This window comes from Macaca nemestrina, chromosome 14 (genome assembly GCF_043159975.1).
Source record: "Macaca nemestrina isolate mMacNem1 chromosome 14, mMacNem.hap1, whole genome shotgun sequence".
In the NCBI taxonomy this organism is placed as follows: Eukaryota; Metazoa; Chordata; class Mammalia; order Primates; family Cercopithecidae; genus Macaca; species Macaca nemestrina.
In genome coordinates this window covers 39,632,517-39,653,926 of record NC_092138.1, presented here as the reverse complement: position 1 = coordinate 39,653,926, position 21,410 = coordinate 39,632,517, and the positions used below count along the sequence as shown (strand labels likewise).

Sequence of the window (21,410 nt, the reverse complement as noted above, 5' to 3'; positions counted from 1 at the left end):
CCAATGTCTACAACTCGAATCTATCACAGCATTTGTCTTTCTAGCTTCCTCTCCTTGCTTATCTGAAAAATCTCACTCCTAGTTCTATCTGCTATCCATTTATTTAGTTCCGTTCCAATACATTCATATAGCAGTATCAGAATTGTTAACCTGTACCCTGTGGAAAACAACTTTATCAACTCAAGTACACTGTTTTTGTGCACCTCCTTTTGCCTCTAGCATTTTAGACTTGACTCATTTTCAAAGTTATTTAGGTCAGCACCTTTCTTCCTTATTCTCCTCAGTGAGGTTTTTCATATACTTATAATACAGATAGATTCTCTTATTGCAGTAGGAAGTTTGTCTAGGATCATCCAACCTGCTAAAATTTTTAAATGTCTACACATTAAGTTTTACTCTGTGCTGTAAAATTCCATGGGCTTTGACAAATACGTATTGTCATGTATCCACCATTACAACATCAGTAAAATTTGGAATAATTTTACTGTTCTAAAAATTGCCTGTACTTTACCTATTTACGCTCTTCCTTCCTCTCAAGGCTCTGGAAACAACTGATCATTTTAATATTTCTACAAGTTTTACCTTTTCCAGAATAACATATAATTGTAACCATAAATATGTCAGCTGTCAATACTGGTTTCTTTCACTTAGCCATCAAAGGTGCATTTAAGATTTCTGTGGCTTGATAGGCAATTTCTTTTTATTGCTTAATAATATTTTGTCATATAGATATACTACAGTTTGTTTATTCATTCACCTGTTGAACATCTTGGTTGCTTCCAGTGTTTGGAAATTATGAATAAAGCTGCTGTAAACTGTGGCAGGAAGGTTTTGGTGTGAACATAACTTTTTGAAACAATTGGGTATATATACCTAGGAGCAAGATTGTTTGATTTTATAGTAAGACTGTGTAGTTTTAAGAGCCCACCAAACTGTTTTCTAAAATGGCTGTACCATTTTGTATTCCCACCTATTGCTGTACATTCTCACATTTGGTATTGTCAGTATTTTTAGTTTTCACCCTTCTAATAGATATATTAATGTCTAATTGGTGTGAGGTTTTATGATATTGAGCATCATTTAATATTCTTGCCATCTGTATATTTTCTTGAAGTATCTGTCCAGATATCTTATGCATTTTAAATTGGGTCATTTGTTTCCTTATGGCTGAGTTTTAAAAGTGCTTTGTATATTTTGGACAAAAGTTCTTTGGCAGATATGTGTTTTGCAAATAAATTACCCAACTGTGGCTTGTCTTTGATTCCCTTACCAGTTTGTTTTACACAGTGTAAGTTTTTTGTTTTTGTTTGTTTTGTTGTTGTTGTTGTTTTTGAGACAGAGTTTGCTTTTGTCACCCAGGCTGGAGTGCAATGGCACGATCTTGGCCCACTGCAAACTGCACCTCCTGCGTTCAAGCGATTCTCCTGCCTCAGCCTCCCGATTAGCTTGGATTACAGGTGCATGCAACCACACCCAGCTAATTTTTCATATTTTTAGTAGGGATGGGGTTTCACCATGTAGGTCAGGTTGGTCTGAAACTCCTGACCTTGGGTGATTCACCCACCTCGGCATCCCAAAGTGCTGGGATTACAGGCGTGAGCCACTGTGCCTGGCCACACCGTAAGTTTTTAATAAAGTCCAATGTAGCCTTCTTTCTTTCATAGATTGTTTTTGGTATGATATCTGAAAACTTGCCAAACTCAACATCAGTTATATTTTCTCCTGTGTATCTTCTAGAAGTTTGTGAGTTTATTTAATATTTAGGTGTTTGATCTATTTTGAGTTATGCTTTATGAAAAGTGTAAGCTCTGTGTCTAGATTCTCTCTCTCACACATACACAAATGGACTTCCAGTCGTTCTGAGATTTGTTGAAAGATACATTTTTCTCCATTCAATTGCCCTTGCTTTTTTGTCAAGGATCAGTTGACTACATTTATGTGGGTCTAATTCTGGGCTCTTCTATTTTTTTTGTTTTTTTCTCACCCTGTCTTACAGTGCTAATCTTCTATTCTGTTGATCGGTGTATCTTTTGTTTTACCAACACCACACTGTCTGGATTACTGTAGATTTTTAGTAAGTCTTGAATTCAGGTTGTGACAGTCTTCCAACTATATTCTTCACTATTGTGTTAGCTATTCTGGGTCTTTTACTTCTTCATATAAATTTTAGGATTGATTTGTCAATATCACTAATATGTTAAGGATTTTTGCTTTTTGTTTATGAGAGATATTGTCCTACAGCATTTTTTTTGTTGTTGTTTGTTTGTTTTATTGTTTTTTGCTATGGTGGTGATAACATTAGAAAAATAGCCTCATAGAATGAGATAGAACATATTCTTTCTGCTTTCCTTTGAATTTTAATTTCAACTTAAAAAAAGGATGTTTAATTTTATAATTTTTTGTAAATATGCTTGTTCTTTTTAAAATTTTACCTTGTTTATGTTTTCTTCTTTGAAACATTAATAATTTTAAGTATTATCTTGTTTTCTGCATCTGTACAGGTCCGTTCTTGTTAAGCTTTGTATCAATATGTCTTTTGTAATTTTAGATTATACGCTAATTTTTGGCAGGATTTTATTTTTAAGAATTCCATATGATTTGGATTTATGAGATATCTTAAAGAGAGGAGTATTCTTTGTCTCTGTTAACATTGCCATGGATATTAGTAGCTTTGGATCACTTTTTATGTGTCTGGATTTTTTTATGGAATTTTTTTTTGTAGTCAATGAATACAGTGGGCATACTTTTTCTCATCAGTGGGTATGCTTTTTCTCAAACAATTTATTTTTAATTAGATGTATATTCTCCATGAGCTTCAACTATATATGGAGTTCTCAACTCCAAATTTCAACTTAACTTGAGCCCAATGCTTTTTCTTGTTAACGTTCTGACCCTTAGCTAGTTTCGGACACTGATTTCTTTTGCTACCATCTATGGGCAGTAATAACATAAATATCCACTTTTTAAATCTAATATGTATTTAAACTTAATATTGATTACAATTTATTCACAAGTTTTATGTGCTATTTTAGTGATGTGGAGAAGATTCAGTTATTTAGATTCTTCAGTGCTAGAAAACAAAATCTTATTGCTCTCTAACTTGTGATTTATTAATACTAATACATTGATCTGTCTCTTAGGTAACCAACTTCTATGAGCCATTCCCTTGTCTCATTCACGTATGTCCCACCTTAATTACCTGAAATAACTATTTGTGAAGAGTAAGTATTTAATACAAGATTAAATGTGTGACAAAATGATAAACCACATAATAAAACACATGTATCTTCTGTATTAATTTTGACTCTTTTTAATATTATGGGTTTCTCTCCACTTGAAAGATAATCCACTGATTTTGAAAACCCACAAGCACATATTAAAAACAACTGGATTTCTGAATTCAAGTAGTGCTTATTTATGACTATTTTAAACTTTTAGGTTCATGCAAAAATAAAAAATTTCTGATCATTTGACTCAGCCTCAATTAAATCACTATACTACTTTTGTCTCATAACACTTTCAGAAATTTAGTAGAATTTTTTTAAGTTTGACTTTAATCAGGGCTGAGGTAAACTTCACCTCAATTTCTTTTACATCCTTTCCCCATAAAGAACAAAAAGTAACATAATTGGATGGGAAGAAAAATACCTCTCCAAAGGACTATGTGTTATATTTATGATGAATCGAAGACCATATATTAGATTGGACATTTCTAAAATATGAGCAAAATCTAGAATTTTTTTAAAAAAGAGCTTGCATTTAACATGTGATCAACAGTTAATGTGTTGGTACATTTGCAAATAAAAGTGGCCTTCATCAAATAATTATGGTATAAGACTTTAGTCCCTCCCCAGCCCTCCAGTTATAACTTAAAAATGACTTAATTACTCTATATTGAGTAGTCCTTCTGATACTGTTTCAGGAACATGTAGTTACATTGTTTTGGAAAATCTTTGTTATTTCAGAGTAATATGATTATTTTCTTAAGAACCTGAATATCCAGAGTTCAATGTTGTGGCCAATGTAAAGTTATATACCAAATTGACATATAGCAAAAGGTAAGAAGACAGTGTTTTATTTTAAGATTCATAAAATGATAAAGAATCACAAAGAGAAAGTAAAAACTTAACTATTTAAGAATATAGCTTAAATACATACATATCCTTTACTGTTTTATGTTCTTGTGGTTCCTTTTAGGATGATAGTCATTTTACACTTCCACCATTTAGTAATCATTCACTCATTCATTCATTATTCATTTGTTCTTTATCAATTTCATGCTGCCTTTCCAGTGTTATACTGGAGATAATTTCCTTTGTTTGCTGACAGTGCTTACTTAAGAGGACCTGACTGTATCGCTGTTAGGCTTTCTATGCCTACTATGTGATGGGAGTAGATTGCCTCTCCATCATCTTCTTCTTTGCTTCACTAAAATGCAAACTCTTTAGCATTTAGTTTGACCTGTACTCTTTATTTTTTAGTGGGCAGCCTTTAACATTTCTTGCACAATTATTTCAATTATTTATAAAGTGAGCTGAAATGGTATCTTTATCTTAATAGAGGTTTAATCTTAAATCTGAGTTTTGTTTGTTCCAGAATCTCATTCTGAATTAGATGCAAATTGATCTTATTCCTTTGTAATATTTTTCTAGCTAATCAATATAGCCATTTGAAGGAAAAGTCTACTTATATTGTGTATATATAGTTACTTGTATCTATTACTTTATCAATCTATGTTTCTATGCACAAATAATATTGCTGGGATATACACAGAAATTGCTATGGAAAAAATAGGAACTGTGTGTTTCAGATGGGAGGGAGGATTATTATTTATTTTTTATGTATAAAGATGTTCATTATGTACATATTGTAGTATTCTAAAAAACTAGTTAATAAATATTCGTGGATTTCATATTGCACTCTCAAAAATGACAGATTTTCTATTTCTGCATTATTTTATATTGTTTTAAACTATGAAAAATTTATTGTCTGATTATATATTTTATAAGTAATGTTCTTAGTAGTAGTTCTCATATAAGGTATTTTCATAATGTTAAAACAACATGTTTAAAGTTAGTACTTTTTAGAATAAATATACTTAATAGAAAAATGATACAATTATATTGCATGCCTCTCTAAATAGACAGGTTTTTCAGTAAGGCTGTTTATAGGACAATTATCTATTTTTTTTTTGAGACAGAGTCTCACTCTGTCACCCAGGCTGGAGTGCAGTGGCACAATCTCAGCTCACTGCAGCCTCCTCCCAGATTCAAGTCATTCTTGTCCATCAGCCTCCCGAGTAGCTGGGATTACAGGTGCACACCACCATGCCCAGCTACTTTTTATATTTTTAGTAGAGACAGGGTTTCACCATGTTGGCCCTGCTGATCTCAAACTTCTGACCTCAGTGATCCACCCGCCATGGCCTCCCAGAGTGCTGGGATTACCAGCGTGAGACACTGCGCCCAGCCTGATCTTTCAATCAAGTGCCCTGTAAACCTAGAGTCCTTCAAGGTAGCAAATGGATGGAAAAATATAATTTTAAAAAACACAGCAAGGAAATCCTCCATTTACACCAAAAGCAGCTGCAAAGGCTGATTGCAACATTGAGTGTGTGTATGCCAAACAATTTCTTCTGGGCATCATATGGCATGTGTCAATAAAACCCTATGGTGGGAAGAGTGATCTATGTAGCATGAGCATGACATAAAGCATTGCCAGATGGTACCTGCAGAAACTAGCTAAAATATGTTTAAAATTTGTTGCTTCAGCAGTGGTTACAATAAACATGGAACTGATGGGATCTCAGTGAGCGTAAGTCACGTAAACCAATATCACAGACTGTTAATTTGCTCCAGTACAAATACCAGATCCTACATGAAATGTTTAATGTTATGGTAGCTTATCATTACGTTAGAATTCTCCAGAGAAACAACCAAAAGTGTATGTGTGTGTGTGTGTGTGTGTGTGTGTCTGTATGCGCATTTGCGCACACGTGCACGCGCGCGCACACACACACACACACATTTTAAAGAATTGGGTTCCATGATAATGAAGTCTAAAATCTGAGGTTCAAGTGACAAGGTCATTAGGTTTGAGACATAAAAAAGAGTTGATGTTGCAATGCAAGTCTTAAGGCCTTCTGCAATTCCCTCTATTTTAATTTTTTTTAAATTTCAATAGCTTTTGGAGCATAAGTAATTTTTGGTTACATGGTTGAATTCCATAGTGTTGAATTCTGAGATTTTAGTACACCTGTCACTGAGTGGTATACGCTGTACCAGTATGTAGTCTTTTTATCCCTTTTGTTCAAGTGAGGTCAGTCTTTTGTTCTGTTCATGCCTATAACTGATAAGATGAGGCCCATTCACATCATGGAGGGCAGTCTGCATACACAAATTTTACTGATTTAAACGTCAATCTCATCCAAAGATATTGCTGCAGAAATATCCAGGATAATGTAGACCACATATCTGCACACCATGACCCAGGAAATTTGACACACAGAATTAATCCTCCAATTTGGTTTTACATGAACAAAATAGGTAAATCTAATGGATATATGATGTGGGTCACCACCTTTGCATTTTTCAAGTCTTTGATGTTGGTACTAATTTCTGCAGTTCTTCCTAAATTCATTCTTGCATAGGATTTTTTCTGGCTACCACAATGTCCCTTAACCCACAGGTTGAGAACAAATATGAAGGCTCTTCTACTTGCCAGTTATATCATTCCTATATAGGCATTTAAGAAATATTTGCATTTTTAAGGGAAATAGCTGCCAGATAAATGAACGTATCAGAAACACTGTGCAATGGATTTGGAATAAATTTATCTCCTGGTCTCCATAGCCCTTGCTCTAACTGGGGGTTTCTGACAGTATTACAGGTACTACTTCAGTGTTTAAACCCTAGTTCTAAACGTCTTTTAAATTTCTGGGCATTCACCTTTCCCCAGTGAATAGTTATCCAGGCAAAATGGTGCAAGGACTCTTTAGGGAAGGGAGAATATTTATTATATATATTGTTAATAGTGTTGGTCTTTCTCAGTAAAACCAGCCTTCCGTTCAATCATTGTACTCTGAATTCTGTGAACTAACTTGATGGTCAAAATGAGTGAGAAACAATCTTCCATTGCAATGAATGATGCTGGCCTTCTGCTTACCATCATTCTATTTTCCACCAATTTTGTAATTGAACAACATTCTTGTTTGTTGTATCTATATCTTGCTCCTAGGAACACTATTTTCCAGTTGTTGCCAAAAATGCCTGTGGGTCAAGACACTATGTACTGCTGAGCATTTAAAATTTATATCTCTTATATCCACCTTCTTTTTAAGTGCCATCACCTGGTTTCTTACATGCTAGAATTCCACTACAGAGCCCAATAATCTCCCACCTTTAACCAGGACTAAAGAACACAGCCACATTTGAGCTCTTCAAAGTTAGCATTTCTCCTTTCACCAATGTGAAAGACACATAACTTTGAGGTGGTGAGTTCTCAGATCTTATCTGGTAAATCTCCTAGGCACATACCTTTGAGGTGGTGAGTTCTCAGATCTTATCTGGTAAATCCATTCTAATTTTACTACCATCCTCAGCCTCTGTCCCTCCTCAATACTTTGTCAAAAATGTTCCAGCATCTTTCCTTCATTTCCTGTAGGCCATAATTTTGAGCAAAGTTCAAGGAGAGATTCCAACATACATATTTGGGCCAGGGCCAGGTGTTCTTACCCACATACTCAATTAAGATCATGAGTAAATGCTGGGTATCAATAAATTCTCTTTACACTAGTCCTTACATTGCTCCCCGACCTTAGTCCAATAAACTAAATTGACTGCTACATATTTAATCTTGTTTCATGCTATAAATACTGGCTAGGCACTACATTTCCTGTGGTGTATAATCTGTTTCCTCCTGATGCAGAATTATACTTCCCCAATCAAACTATACTGAAACCTCACCCTGGTTATTGGCCTGAAGGCATAGAGGGGCTGTAGGAAGGGATGTTGAGGAAAATGACATTAACTTCTAAGAAATCTATGTCAGATATATCCCTGTATGCCCTCCAGGCAAGGGGAGGAGAAACTTTTCTCAAAAACACTGGAGCGTTCTGCTTTTGACAGCCAGGAGGATTCAGAAGAATTTAGGGGTTCAAAATTCTTATGCTCATCCACTCAAATGTCCCTCCCTGGGACTTGATTTCTCACGTTTTGTTTTTTCAGTAAGAGCCATAGCTTTGTCGGAAATTTATTAAGGCTAGATGATGTTTACAGTTCTACCACATTCATAATTAAAACCTAAGTCTAATTTTTAACACAGCTGGCCTTTTAATTATAGGAGATAAGAATACCTTCAAACATTGCCACAGAGGCCCTTAGGCTTTTATAGCTTGCCTTAGATTGGAGATGGATGCCCCAAGATTATCACTTTTTTTTTCCTCAAAGCTTCTAATTCAGTTAATAGAAGCTAGACCTCATTATAGTTCTATTGTCCCTGAAACATTAAAGGGCTACATATACATATTTCACCTTCCTCCTACATTTTATTCTAACTAACCTGAGGTGAAAATTCCTAGTACTTATGACGCATTTACATGCCATGGGTTATCACCACCTCAGCTACCACCAGAAATGGAATCTCTTGTTACTTTCATGCCAGTGAGTAATCCAACCCCAAAATTCTATTCTTAGAGTTAGCTTTCTGCTGCTATGCCTCATTTCAAATGCTGTAACCTAGTTTTCCCAAAAATCAGAACAGAAATTATGTGCTACTACTGTTATTTGAGACCATACTCCCATGTAATAGGAGTGAGGGAAGGAAATGTGGGGAAAAGAATAAGAAAATGCATTATTGATTCAGGGATACAAAAGATAGTTTGATCTTCTACTTTCTTCTTAAAAGCCAAATAAACTAGGTCTTAAGACAGTTGGTCCGAAGAAAGAAAAGGGAGAAATTTCTCCACCAGCTTCCCTAGCTCGTTTGTCAAAGTTGTGCCTCTTGGGAGACGAACTCCCCACAATTCTACATTGCGCATATGTTCTGTCTAAACACGATTTCACAGCATCCCCATCTGGATGTCACATGGAAGTCCCAGAGAGATGAGAGGTGTGTAGCACAGGTTTAAAACAAATCATTTTCAGGTTAGGTCAGCATAAAGTCAGCCACAGTTCACACAAAGGTTGCCGTAACAGTGACAGCTGGGACAAAAAGCAAGGCCAGGGAAACCTGAAGTGACACAGGAAGTGTATCTGATATCTATGGGCTGGGCTATGATGATACGTTAAGGATAACTGAGAGACTTGATCTTAAGAGTCACACTTAAGGAAATCGTTTGGTTACAGAGACAAAAATCAATTTCACACTGACTTACACAAAAAGGGAAATTTATTGACCCTACAAACAAATTTTATGCTAATACTGGCTTCAGAAGAGCCATGATTCAAGAACTCATTTGGGATCATCAAAGATTCAATTTCCTTTTTTTGATCTCTACTTGTTCTTCAGAATGTTGGCTTCAGTCTAAAGTCAATGTCACACCTGATCTGAAGATAAGACATGACCTGAGGCTACATACTTGCTCCCCATTCATCAAGAATAAAAGTGTTTTTTTGCCAGAGTTTCCAATGAAGGCATAGAGATTCAGAATATGCCTACCCCTTAGTAGGACTGGGAGCCTGGATGTAGTGATTTGGCTTAACCTAGGTCGTATGATTTTTCCCTTTGGTATGTGAGTAGCATTATCCCTGGGAAAATATATCAACTCTCAACTAGAGCTGTTGCAAAGAAGAAATGTCCACATGAAGATTGAGGAAGGAAAACAGGAGTGATTATCCCAATCAGTAAGTTGTTGCTAATTGGTAGAAATCAACTAAATTTAAAAATAAAAAAAAAAATCACAGAATGTGGATTTCATCAAATAATTAAGGTGTTAATGGGAGGTAATTTTTTAAGTCTTATAATGTTTTAAAAGTTAGGAAGCCTTGGTATATAAAATACATTGCTTTGGTCTCAATTTTTAAAATCTCTGGAAAGTGTTTAGAAAATGGCTACCATTTTGCCAAAAATATGAAAAATGAGAAACTCATAAATATTAATGAAACACTTTTTAAGTGAATATTTTCTACAGATCATGGAGATAATTAAGCATAACAAAATCATCGCTTCCATATCTTCCCCTTATGTTTGAACTTTCTCTGATTTTGAGACATATAAACAATTCTTACAATTTTTGTTCTACATCTTGTTTTCTTGTATTCTTCACCCTTCACCACAGAAATCTTAGGCCCCCCACCCATCCTGACATTGCATCAGATAGTGTTTCTCGTTGCACTGTAATATTAATTTATTTAGATAACTCTGTTAACTGTTTTATTTATATTTCAAATAGTTCTTAAAATTTATGACTTCCATATCTTGTTCTTTGCAATTATCTTTTTATTGTCATAAAATTTGTCTCTACTCCATCTTTTTTGCCCTTATACCTACTGTTGAGATCAAATCTAATATAATACTAACTATTACTTGGGTTAGACTAATAACTCTCCTTTCTTTTATCTTTTTAACAATGCTCCTAGAGTTACTGCCATTGGATTACAGAAATTAAGTGAATACACTTCTTACAGCTTTGGCTAAATATTGCATACCCTTAAAATTTTACCTTTGGGAAAAAAGGTTTTGTAGAATATTGTGTCATCAGATACATAAACCAATCACCAAAGAGTTGAGGCTAAAAGTGTGCAGCTATTCGACTTTCAGTGTATCTCTACATTTTACTTTTATTATCCTTTATGTCTTACATTTTAAAAATGTTCATCACCTGCCATTTATTCGCCAAACATTCTGTAAGACTTATTATTTTTCAGACATGTTGTTTGATATTGGGAATGGGTAGGGTGATGCCAGATTTTGGGAGAAAAGAGTGGCAGCAATAAGGAATACACATCCCTTCCTGGAATATCCCAATCTATTGAGGGAAGATAGTCATATTTTTAAAAAATTGAGATACAGTGAAAGTCGTGTTGATAGAGAATGGCAGTGCAGTTCATAAGTATAGTAATAGAAAAAAAACTGTGCTTTAGAGAGGATAGCCTCATGTTCACAAGGAAGATGACCTTGAATAGGGTCCTGAAGGATGAGCAGACCCCATAAGGCGAACAAATAGTAACACATTTTATAATCAACAACAAAAATCTTGACTATTCTTCATGTTCTGAACTTTCTCCTTTTTCCTCTGTCTTCATTTTTACCTTTCTTCATCTATCTCCCTTCTTCATAAAATCAAGAAAAACTTGCTAGTGGGATATTCCTGCAACAAGGAAAACTCATAGATGACTTCTAGACAAATGAAGTTCCCTACTGATCTGCTCCCTATAAGCCTGTCTTTCTTGATTCGTTCTATCTAAAAATAGATACGTGTCACTGTCAGGGGTGGCTGATTTAACAAAATAATCTTAGTAGGCACCATTACTTGAATCTCTTTATGATTTTTTTTTTAGGTTCATACATGTTACAGGAAAAAAAGTCTCTTGAAAGATGAACTACTCAAAACAGTGCTAACTTCAAGTATTTTAGTCCTTTGAACCAAGAATCAGAACTAAAATCTGACTTGACCTTTTACTACCTACATGCCATGGTATTTTTTATTTTATCTCCTGAGCACATGTTAAGTATAACTAGAAAAGAATCTGGATACCTAAAATTTACCGTTATGTTCCAAAGTACCTTACCGAAAACTAAATGAGAGAATATCTGTATAGTTGAACTGCTCATTGTACTGAATATGCCTCTTGTACATGTAGGAATACATGATCAAGGGACGTGTCAACTTTTCAGTTCTTCCAAGTTATTTTTTATAAAAAGATCATTTCTTTTGTGGTATTTTGGGGTTCTTGCGATAAAAATCTCATTTTTCTAAGGCATTTTCTGATCTTCACAAGCAAATAGAACTTTATGCATGGCTTCCAAAATCAAGATTTTAATATATATAATTGTTATTCATTTTGTCATTTGCATTATAAAAATGATAATGTGTCAGCACATATTCATAGTTCTGCTTCACATAATGTTGCACTTCAATTAAAGCAAATTTTAAGTTTCAATGGAACTACTTGAGTTTTTGCTTTAATTTTATTGTTAAAATCCCTTGATCTTTTAGGCATGGGTTGAAGTAAAATAACATTTGTGCCTTTAGAGCTTAGATGTCTGTTACTGCATTAGAGGGTCTCTGTATTGCGTAAGATAGTTCCCAGTTTTTCCTCTGATCAAGCTGTTCTCCCAGAAGCCAGTGTTGATGCAGGAGGGTTGGAGGAGCAGTGGTCTGGAGACCTGCAGTAAGGAAAGAAGATGCTTCCCTTTGTAACAAGAGTGTGCCTCGGTAAGATCCAGGCAAAAAGTCACTGTCAGCCTCAGAAGTGGATCCCTTTTGGGAACTGATAAGCAGCTATTTGGGAACTGATAAGCAGCCTCAGAAGTGGATCCCTTTTGGGAACTGTACTCTTTCTGTAAGTTTATTTTACAGCTACTTTGAAGAGGGAGTTTATTTTTTTAATTAATTTGACACAATTTAACATATAACCTCTTGCATGCCACCCACTAAGCTAGATATTTTCAGCCATATATAGTGCTTTGTGCATCTCTCAATTATACTTATTGTAACATGGTTAATTGTCCACACATTTTTACCTATTCATTAAATAAGTAAGTATTGATTACCACCTATTTTCTAGGTATTTTGCCAAGTGCTGGGAATGAGCAAGATGTATAATTGCTTGTGTGTAAGCTGCTTGCAATCTAGTGACAAAGAAAAGCACAAAGCCTTATTATCTTAGAAGGTGCAAGATAATGATTTAGTATGCATGGCAGATTTAAATACTCCTCTGTAACCAGTATCCAGCTTGGGAAAGTGAAGGATGACAAGTGGGAAAGTGAAGGATGACAAGTGGGAAAGCATCCAAAAGGTTTCCTCAAGTTCTAACATATAGTAGTTTTTATATCATTTAATTTGTATCATTTTAAATTTTACAATAATTGTTATTAGGTTATTTACAAATGTAAATTACCATCTTTTTAAGAAAAGTTCACATCTGTATAGATTTATTTTGTGTGTGTGTGCGCTCTTTGTTTCTGATTTTTAACTTATTTTTATTATGGTCAGAGAACATGGTCTATTGGATTTCAAATTTTGGAACTGTTTTAAGATTTGCTTTTCAACATCAATCTGGTTGACTTTAAGAAGTATTCCATTTATGTGTGAAAATAATATATGTAGATACTCTAATTTCTCCCCTGTTAAATTATCTTGATTACAATCTAGCATCCTCCTCCAATTTTACTAGAACACACCTTGTCATGGTCACCCATGAGCTCTATTTTGCAAATGCAATGTACACTTCCCAGTCTTCAACTAGCATTACTTAACTGCCACCGTGGACACAGTAGAACACTTCTTTTCGAACCACTGTTTTTGGTTGGCTTCTGGGACCCCACTCTCTGACTTCCTACATATTTTGTTAACAGTTCCATTTTACTTTTTCTTGATTTTTATCTTCATGTCACTGGTATCTAAAGGTTGGACTACCCAAGGCTTTAGTCTTTTGACTACCCAAGGCTTTAGTCTTTTAACTCTTTTCTTTTCATCACCCTTTGGTGACCTCATGTGATCTCAATGCTTATAATACTACCTATATCCTGATCACTTTCAAATTTATGCTTCCAGTTCTATTTTTCCCTTAATCTCAGATTTATTTACCTCCCTATTAGTTTTATTCAAATGCCTAATGGGCCTCTTACAATTAACACTTCCACATGGATCTCCTAATAATCCCATCCAAGCCACTACCTTGGTAATCGACTTTAACTGAAAAATGGTAACCTCTTACACAGAACCAAAACTGTACAGTTATACTTGATCAATTTCTTGTAACATACCACATCAAATCTGCTCACAAATTCTTTTTACCTTCAAACATACCCATATTGTAGCTACCTCTCACCACCTCTCCACTACTACTTCTCTGGTCATATTCATCTCTTTTCTAGACTTTTACAGTAGCCTTTTTTATTGTTTTTCTGCTTCTCTTTTTTTTTTTTTTTTTTTTTTGAGACGGAGTCTCGCTGTGTCGCCCAGGTTGGAGTGTAGTGACCGGATCTCAGCTCACTGCAAGCTCCGCCTCCCGGATTCACCCCATTCTCCTGCCTCAGCCTCCTGAGTAGCTGGGACTACAGGCGCCTGCCACCTCGCCCGGCTAGATTTTTTTGTATTTTTTAGTAGAGACGGGGTTTCACCGTGTAGGCCAGGATGGTCTCGATCTCCTGACCTCGTGATCCACCCGTCTCGGCCTCCCAAAGTGCTGGGATTACAGGCCTGAGCCACTGCTCCCGACCTCTCATTTTAACCTCCTTCAGTCTCATCTCTACATTTGGCCAAACAGGATCTTACCTACTTTCTACTCAAAAATATCCCACTGGCTTTCCATTTCATTTGAAGTAAAAACTAATGTCTCCAGTTTCTAAAATAACCTACTCAAATTTAGATGATGTATCTCCTCATTACCCTGACCTCCTCTCCTCTGTGTCTTTCTCATATTCAATCCATTGCAAAAAAAAAAAAAATAGATTTATTGCTGTTTTTAAGCAATCTATGTATGCTCTTTTCTTAGACTTTGCTCTTCATGTGGCCTATTCTTGGAATACTCTTCGCCCAGTTATATGCATGCCTGACTCCCTTTTTTCCTTCAGGTCTTCACTCAAATATTGCCTTAGTAAGAATTTACCTCATTCCCATATTAAAAAATCACAATTTCTTCCCAGGTATGTCTTACGTCCTTCTGCTGTCTTTTCTCCTTAGCACTTATTGCTATATTATATCATGTAGTTTATTAACCTTATTTAATTTTTGTACTCTCTACTATAATTAAAGCTTCATATGGAATAAGAAGTATGTGCATTTTATTTGTACTCCTGTATTTTAAGTGCCAGTCTTAGTGCTAGCATGTAGCAGATACTCAAAAAATGTTTGTGGAAATACTGAGTAAATGTTGTATCAAGTTGTCACCTGCACACTGGATACCTTACTGTTCCTCAAATAGGTGGACTGAGACAGATTTGTATAAGTAGATATCTAGTATAGGTTGTTAAGGAGTTTTGCAGTGAATGATATCTGTGAAAGAGAAGGGAACAAAGCAAGAATGGACAAACAGGAATGATGAACTGCAATGCAATCTCAACAGAGGCTTCAGCCAACATCACAGGAAGCTTTTCTGTCTTGTGGCTAACAGGCTAAGCCTTTCTCCTCTATATCTACCAGTCGTTGGGCTCAGACTATCTTTTAGTGAGACATTGGTGAAGGAGCATGGACAGCTTAGGGCAATTTGCAGATTGGGATGAGAGCTAGCGCTAGCAGTCCAGCAGCACTCCCAGCAGCTTGGAAAGAAAGAATCCTTTAATCCTGAAAAGGGATTTTTCAGTTGTCTACTGTACTTAGCAAGCATGCTGTGGGCTTAAGGCTGTTCCCATTTCCTAGAAGGCTCTTCTTCTAGAGAACTGCACAATTAGCTTCTGTGCCTCCTTCAAATTCTTATTCAGACGTTGCTTTCTTGAAAAGACTACCCTTTTTAATTTTAAATTAAAATGTCCCCATCCAACAGCCACAAGCCCACAGCTTCTAATATCTTCTAATATAGCATATTATTTGCTTAATTACATGTTTGCTGTTCATTGTCTCCTCCAACTAGAAGATATACTCCATGAAGACAGTAATTGTTGTCATATTTGTTCAATAACACAATTGACTAATACTTAGAATACTACACATAGTATTCCAAATATTTTGAGAATGAATGAATAAATTTCAAACTTCCTATCTGACATTGTGATATTTTGAATACCTAATTCCAGAGAGTGGTGATAGCCCTTTTAGTTTGACTGCTGCACAGGGAAAAATGAAGCAGAGCCTGACTGCCTAGAACAAACCTCCATGCAGCCCTCTGACAAAATATTCCAAGGCCATCTCCGCCTTTTATAACAACTAGGAAGGAGATAAATCTTGCCTATTAGGATATCTAACAAGTTCCAGGTACTAACCTGGTTCCTCAAGGGTTAAAACAGATCTACATTTCTTCATTTTGAGTATGATTGTGCTACCATATTGTCTCAGGACCAAGGAGACTTGGGTAGGCTAACAGCCTAAGTAAGACTGACATCAAGCTACACCCACCTTCAGCTTTTGCCCCAAGAGTTAGTGCAGGGAAGATGCAAAGGAGCAAAATGCCACCAGAGGGCACTGTGGCACCTCTTTGTGATTTTCAGTTTCCATATATGAGATTGTAAGAAAAGCTTGGGACAAAAGCTTTAAAAAAAAAAAAAAAAAAAAAAAAAAAAAAAAAAAAAAACCCTCAGAGCAATGTTTTGCTGATGTAGTTAATGGCTTTCATTCATTTTGAAAATGCATAGGATAATAAAGAATGTTATAAATTGCAACTTGGATAAAAAATGGCAAAGCTATTAACAGAAATTTCACAGAAAAATATACACAAATGACTTTAAATATTAGGAAAACATGCTCAAACTGCCTTACAATTTTTAAAATGCTAATTAAAATAGCATTGATATAAAAATTTTCACCTGTAAGATTTGCAAAATTCTAGAAGTCGGCCCACCCAAGCAATCTTGTAGATTGTTGGTGGAAGTACAAATTGATTTGATTCTGAAGGAAGGATATCGGGCACTATATCTGATGTTACAGATTCATTTGCCCTTTGACCTTCCTACACATACTTATAGAAATATATTCTACAGATGTGTATCTTATATACAAATTGATGCATAAATAGTAACTTATTATAAACTCTTAATAGGTAAAGGGGTTTTTAAAATCGTTTTTGGGAGAGTGCTGGTTAAATTATGGTATATCAGAAAAATAGAAAAACATGAAGCTGAAAATAAGATAACAAAGACGCTTTTTATTTACTGATATAATACCCCCCTACCTTTAAGTGAAAAAAGCAAGGCCCATAATATTGGTAAATCATTCAATTTTTTTAAGAAGGTAGAGAATAAGAATATATGTATGGTCCTACTCATTTATATTTCCAGAGGGAAATTTTGCAAGGACACACAGATGCCAATCAACGTGGTTTTGGTGAGGGTGGGAAATGGGGAGGATGGAGGCAAGTGTGAGAGTAATATTTTGTCCTGTGCACTATCTCCTGTGGCTTAGATTCATGACTCAGGAATTCATTACTTAGTCACAAAACAGAATAAATGTTTTAACAATTGATGGGGTAGAACTTTTGGCTGGGCATTCAGAAAATGTTGGGGGTTCAACTCTTTGTTTTAAATCTTTCAAATACATGAGATATACAAAGAAGTATTTGTTGTCATAGTTAACTAGTGACTACTGATTTTTCTTCTGAAAATCAGTTAATTTTAGTGCTTTTGGCAACCTTGGAATGAATGACATGAATTTTCCAGCAAGGCTTCCCAGAGAAAAGTTACAAAAGTGACTGGAGTTTCCTTTGGGACCTCTTCAGAGTTGTTCTACTCTCCACTGTGCACCAGTTGTCACAGGCTGATCTGTCCGTTGGGAAAAGAGGCTTGAAGTTTCTGAACCCTTTCCTTACATTGTGACAAACTGATCATAGATACACACATTTGGCTGGGCGCAGTGGCTCACGCCAGTAATCCTAGCAGTTTGGGAGGCTGAGGCAGGCGGATCACTTGAGGTCAGGAGTTCAAGACCAGCCTGGCCAATACGGCAAAACTCCATCTCTACGAAAAATACAAAAATTTGCCAGGCGTGGTGCTGGGTGCCTGTAATCCCAGCTACTCGGGAGGGTTGGGCAGGAGAATCACTTGAACCCAGGAAGTAGAGATTGCAGTGAGCCGAGATCATGCCACTGCCCTTCAGCCTGGGCAGCAGAGCGAGACTGTCTAAAACAAAAAGATACACACATTTCTTCATTCACTTTATGTTTATTGAATACTAAGAACCTAGCTGTGAACCACCTTTTGAGCATACAAATCTGTCAGACATAGCTTTTCCCTTCCCTCACAGTCATATAGGAAGCCAGGCATGATCTAAATCAAGCTTGTCCATCCCATGGCCCACAGGCAGCATGTGGCCCAGGACGGCTTTGAATGTAGCCCAACACAAATTCACAAACTTTATTAAAACATGAGAAAACATGAGATTTTTTCGGAATTTTTTGTTTTGCGCATCGGCTATCGTTAGTGTTAGGGTATCTTATGTGTGGGCCAAGACAACTCTTTTTCAGATGTGGCCCAGGGAAGCGAAAATATCATCCACCCCCCAGCTCTAAGTGATTTGTTGAGTGCTGTGTGCCGTGGAAGAACGAAAAGGGAATGGTCACCTTTTCTTGATTAAAAAGCTGGAGAAAGCCTTCAGATCATATCTCATAGATTGTAAAATATGAGTAAGAGTTTTCTAGGCAAACCAGGGTTGAGAAGTAGGAAGAGAAATCATTCTTGAGTGGAAGGAACAACCCTTATGAAAGTGCAGAAGTTTGAAAATAGATGACCAATTAGAACAAGTGGTGAAGAGCTCAGCATGATTGGAGCATTATATGTGTCTGTTGATTTAGTTTTGTATTTCAACAGGAGAGCTACTGCCACTTTTGTTAATATTATAGCCTCTAGGTATGTTATGCCATTTAATCTAACAAAACTCTGCAGAATGTATTATTATCTCCATTGTACAGATAATGATACCAAGATTTATAAAAGTTATCTGTCTAGAATTATACATCTAGGTAGAGGTAGGACTCAACTCTAATTTCAAACCCCATTCTCTTAAGTATGCATAAGAGTGTTAGCTGGATCTCTTCTATTTTTCCTTTAGAGTCACTCTATATCTTTTTCATCCTAATCCCTTACCCTGGTAACTAGCCTGATGGAGTTCATTGACAGGCTCCAAAGCACTCAGGCTTCCAGTGAGGTTTGTCCCATAGGTAATCTAGTCAAGAAACCAGAGGTAAGGGAGACAACGAGAGGGGTTTCTTCTCAGACTTCCATCTGTGCTGCCATCTTAAACTACCTGTGACTCCCAAACAAAGATCATTGCTCTTCTCCAAGAGGCCCTCTCCACATATGTGACTTCTAGATGTCAGTAACTGCTCCCTCCCCTCATCACTGCAAGTCTAGAGGTGGTATCATCGCCATCATACCTTCCTTGTAGTTTCCCCACACACAGCCTGCATTTTATAAATGGATTCCTTATTAAGCTCTATTCAAGTTACCCTAATTTGAAAGTGCCATCTGTTTTCAGCTGGCACAAGATCCATATTCAGAAGTTATTATCTAAGTGAGAACTGATGAAAGTTTATTGTGGCAGTAGCAGAAGAAATGAAGGCGATTAAGTGGATTCCAGAATGATCTGAGATTAAAAAGGGCTACAAGTAGAAAACAATATTTGCTTTTAAGGTTTGAGTTACATAAAGCAATACTGGTGGGACTTTCTTGAGCCCTTCACATCACACTGCATAGAAAAAACTCTTCAGCTAAATGAGTAATAGCAAGATGAGACAAATAAGTGGTTCCAAGCTTGACACCAGAAGACAGATTTCAGTGCATTTATTAAAATACAGGGAGTCACATGATTCATTTGCAGAGGGTGTTACCAGGCATCAGGTGATGATCCAAACAAGCAATTAATGCCAAGTAGGTACAACAAGAGGCAATTGGGTACTCTGGCAGGTAGATCAAGAAATAGGTTTTAGACCTGGTCAATCCTGGTTTTGAAGATTCAGATAATCAGTGAACATCAAAAAGGAGGTCAGCAAACTGCAGGATCTTCATGAATTCAGTTCAGCAACAAACTCCAAATCTTGGGTAGGCAGAATAGACAAATCAAAGACTGCGCAAACCACGAGAAGATTGCAACAGTTGCTGCATCTCTTGCATTTTTAGAGTTCCTTACAACCACCCAATTGTCTACCAAACTAGAGCAAGGCTAAAATACTAAAGGTCAGTAGCTCTATTTTTGGGCAGTAAAAGACCCTACCTGGCACATTCCATTCATACAGGAGCCCTGCTCTATGGTTTTTGTCAAGCCTATCATCTTTATCATGAGGTCAAACTGTCTATTTCCATAGTAGCAACACTCTGGTGCATTTGAAAAACCATCAGTGTTCTTTATCAGTGTTTCTCAAGTTGAGAAATATAAAACAGCATAGTCATAAAACTAATGCAATTGCATTATTACATTCTGTTTCCTACTGAGTTCCTTTTCATGGTTAAAAAAAGAGGAACTCAGAAAATGAATTATTTTCAACATCAGCTTCTCTCTGGAGTTTAAAATGTATTTTGATCTACAGTTTCCAAGGACATTATATAGAAAATGGCTTCCTAAATTAACACATCAATTACTTAAACCAAATGGATAGGAATGATTGCGCTCAAGTAATAAATAACCTTTTATAAGGAACACTTTACAAAAAATGAAATATAGATGGTCCCTTTGACTTATACAGGTGCTATATTAATCACTCAGGTGTAAATTATAGAGGTGAAAAGTTTATGCTGCTTTCCTTTGTGTTGAGCATTCTGATAAATGAGTGTCTAATGTGACAAGAAAAGATAACATAATGAATATCTTATTGTGCTTCAAGGAACGTGAAGAAATGACTGACACTATATTTTGTTCCAGGTAGAAATAAAAGGCAAGCAGTTCCTGGCCCGTGATATTCCAGTTAGAGGTGGCTGACTGACAGCATGTTGGCACCGAGGGAAGCGATGGGCTTTGGCTCCAGGTGAGTTCAGTATGACTGGGTTTGCTAGTTTTCCATGACACAAGATACGTGTTTTTCAGACTTTTATCTACAGAATTAACGATGTAACTCCCTCAACCCTTTAACTCTTTCAAAATACAAAAACACTGCATTTCTTTAAAAGATAATAATTTTAAAATTCAATAGTGTCTTTAAGTCAATGCATATACTTTTTAATCCACCTAATTTCAAGTTGTAGAATAGGTAACTATGAATGAATTTCTTTCTGAACTGAGGATCAAAATACCTGAGCTAGAAGTAGAATAAATGCTGAAACTTTATAAGAGTGAAAGCTGTTTCTAGTAGTGATCAAGAGTAGGAAACCAGAGTTATCATTAAGCATTTCAACTGGCACATTGTTCAGTGCCACCTTAATGATAATCACCTGAGGGCGAGTAACCCTTCAGGACCTCAGATTTTGTCATTTCTGGAGTGGCAATAAGTGCAAGCAGATAATCCAATAACTCAAAAGACTCCTTGATTCCCAGTCTTAAAATTACAAGAAGTAAGAACTCTGTCTCCAATTCCAGTTATGATTCTGTCCGAGTCTGTGCCTTCAGAAATCCATAGCCAGAATATATTCATCCCATCATGTAGAGACATTAATATGAAACTTTGGCAAAC

The 21,410-nt window shown here is 36.0% G+C and overlaps 1 protein-coding gene across 42 annotated transcripts in view; it reads left to right on the top strand.

Annotated features, from left to right (window-relative positions):
- Positions 1-21,410, top strand: part of LOC105489121 (protein tyrosine phosphatase receptor type D) — a 2,338,800-nt gene that overhangs the window by 657,724 nt on the left and 1,659,666 nt on the right. For 40 of the 42 annotated variants that reach the window (XM_011753819.3, XM_071078808.1, XM_071078779.1 and 37 more), the window contains one exon: positions 20,666-20,768. The gene's annotated coding sequence lies outside the window, so the exon portion shown is untranslated. The remainder of the gene's footprint in view (positions 1-20,665; positions 20,769-21,410) is intronic. The other 2 variants (XM_071078775.1, XM_071078770.1) reach the window with 1 other exon arrangement.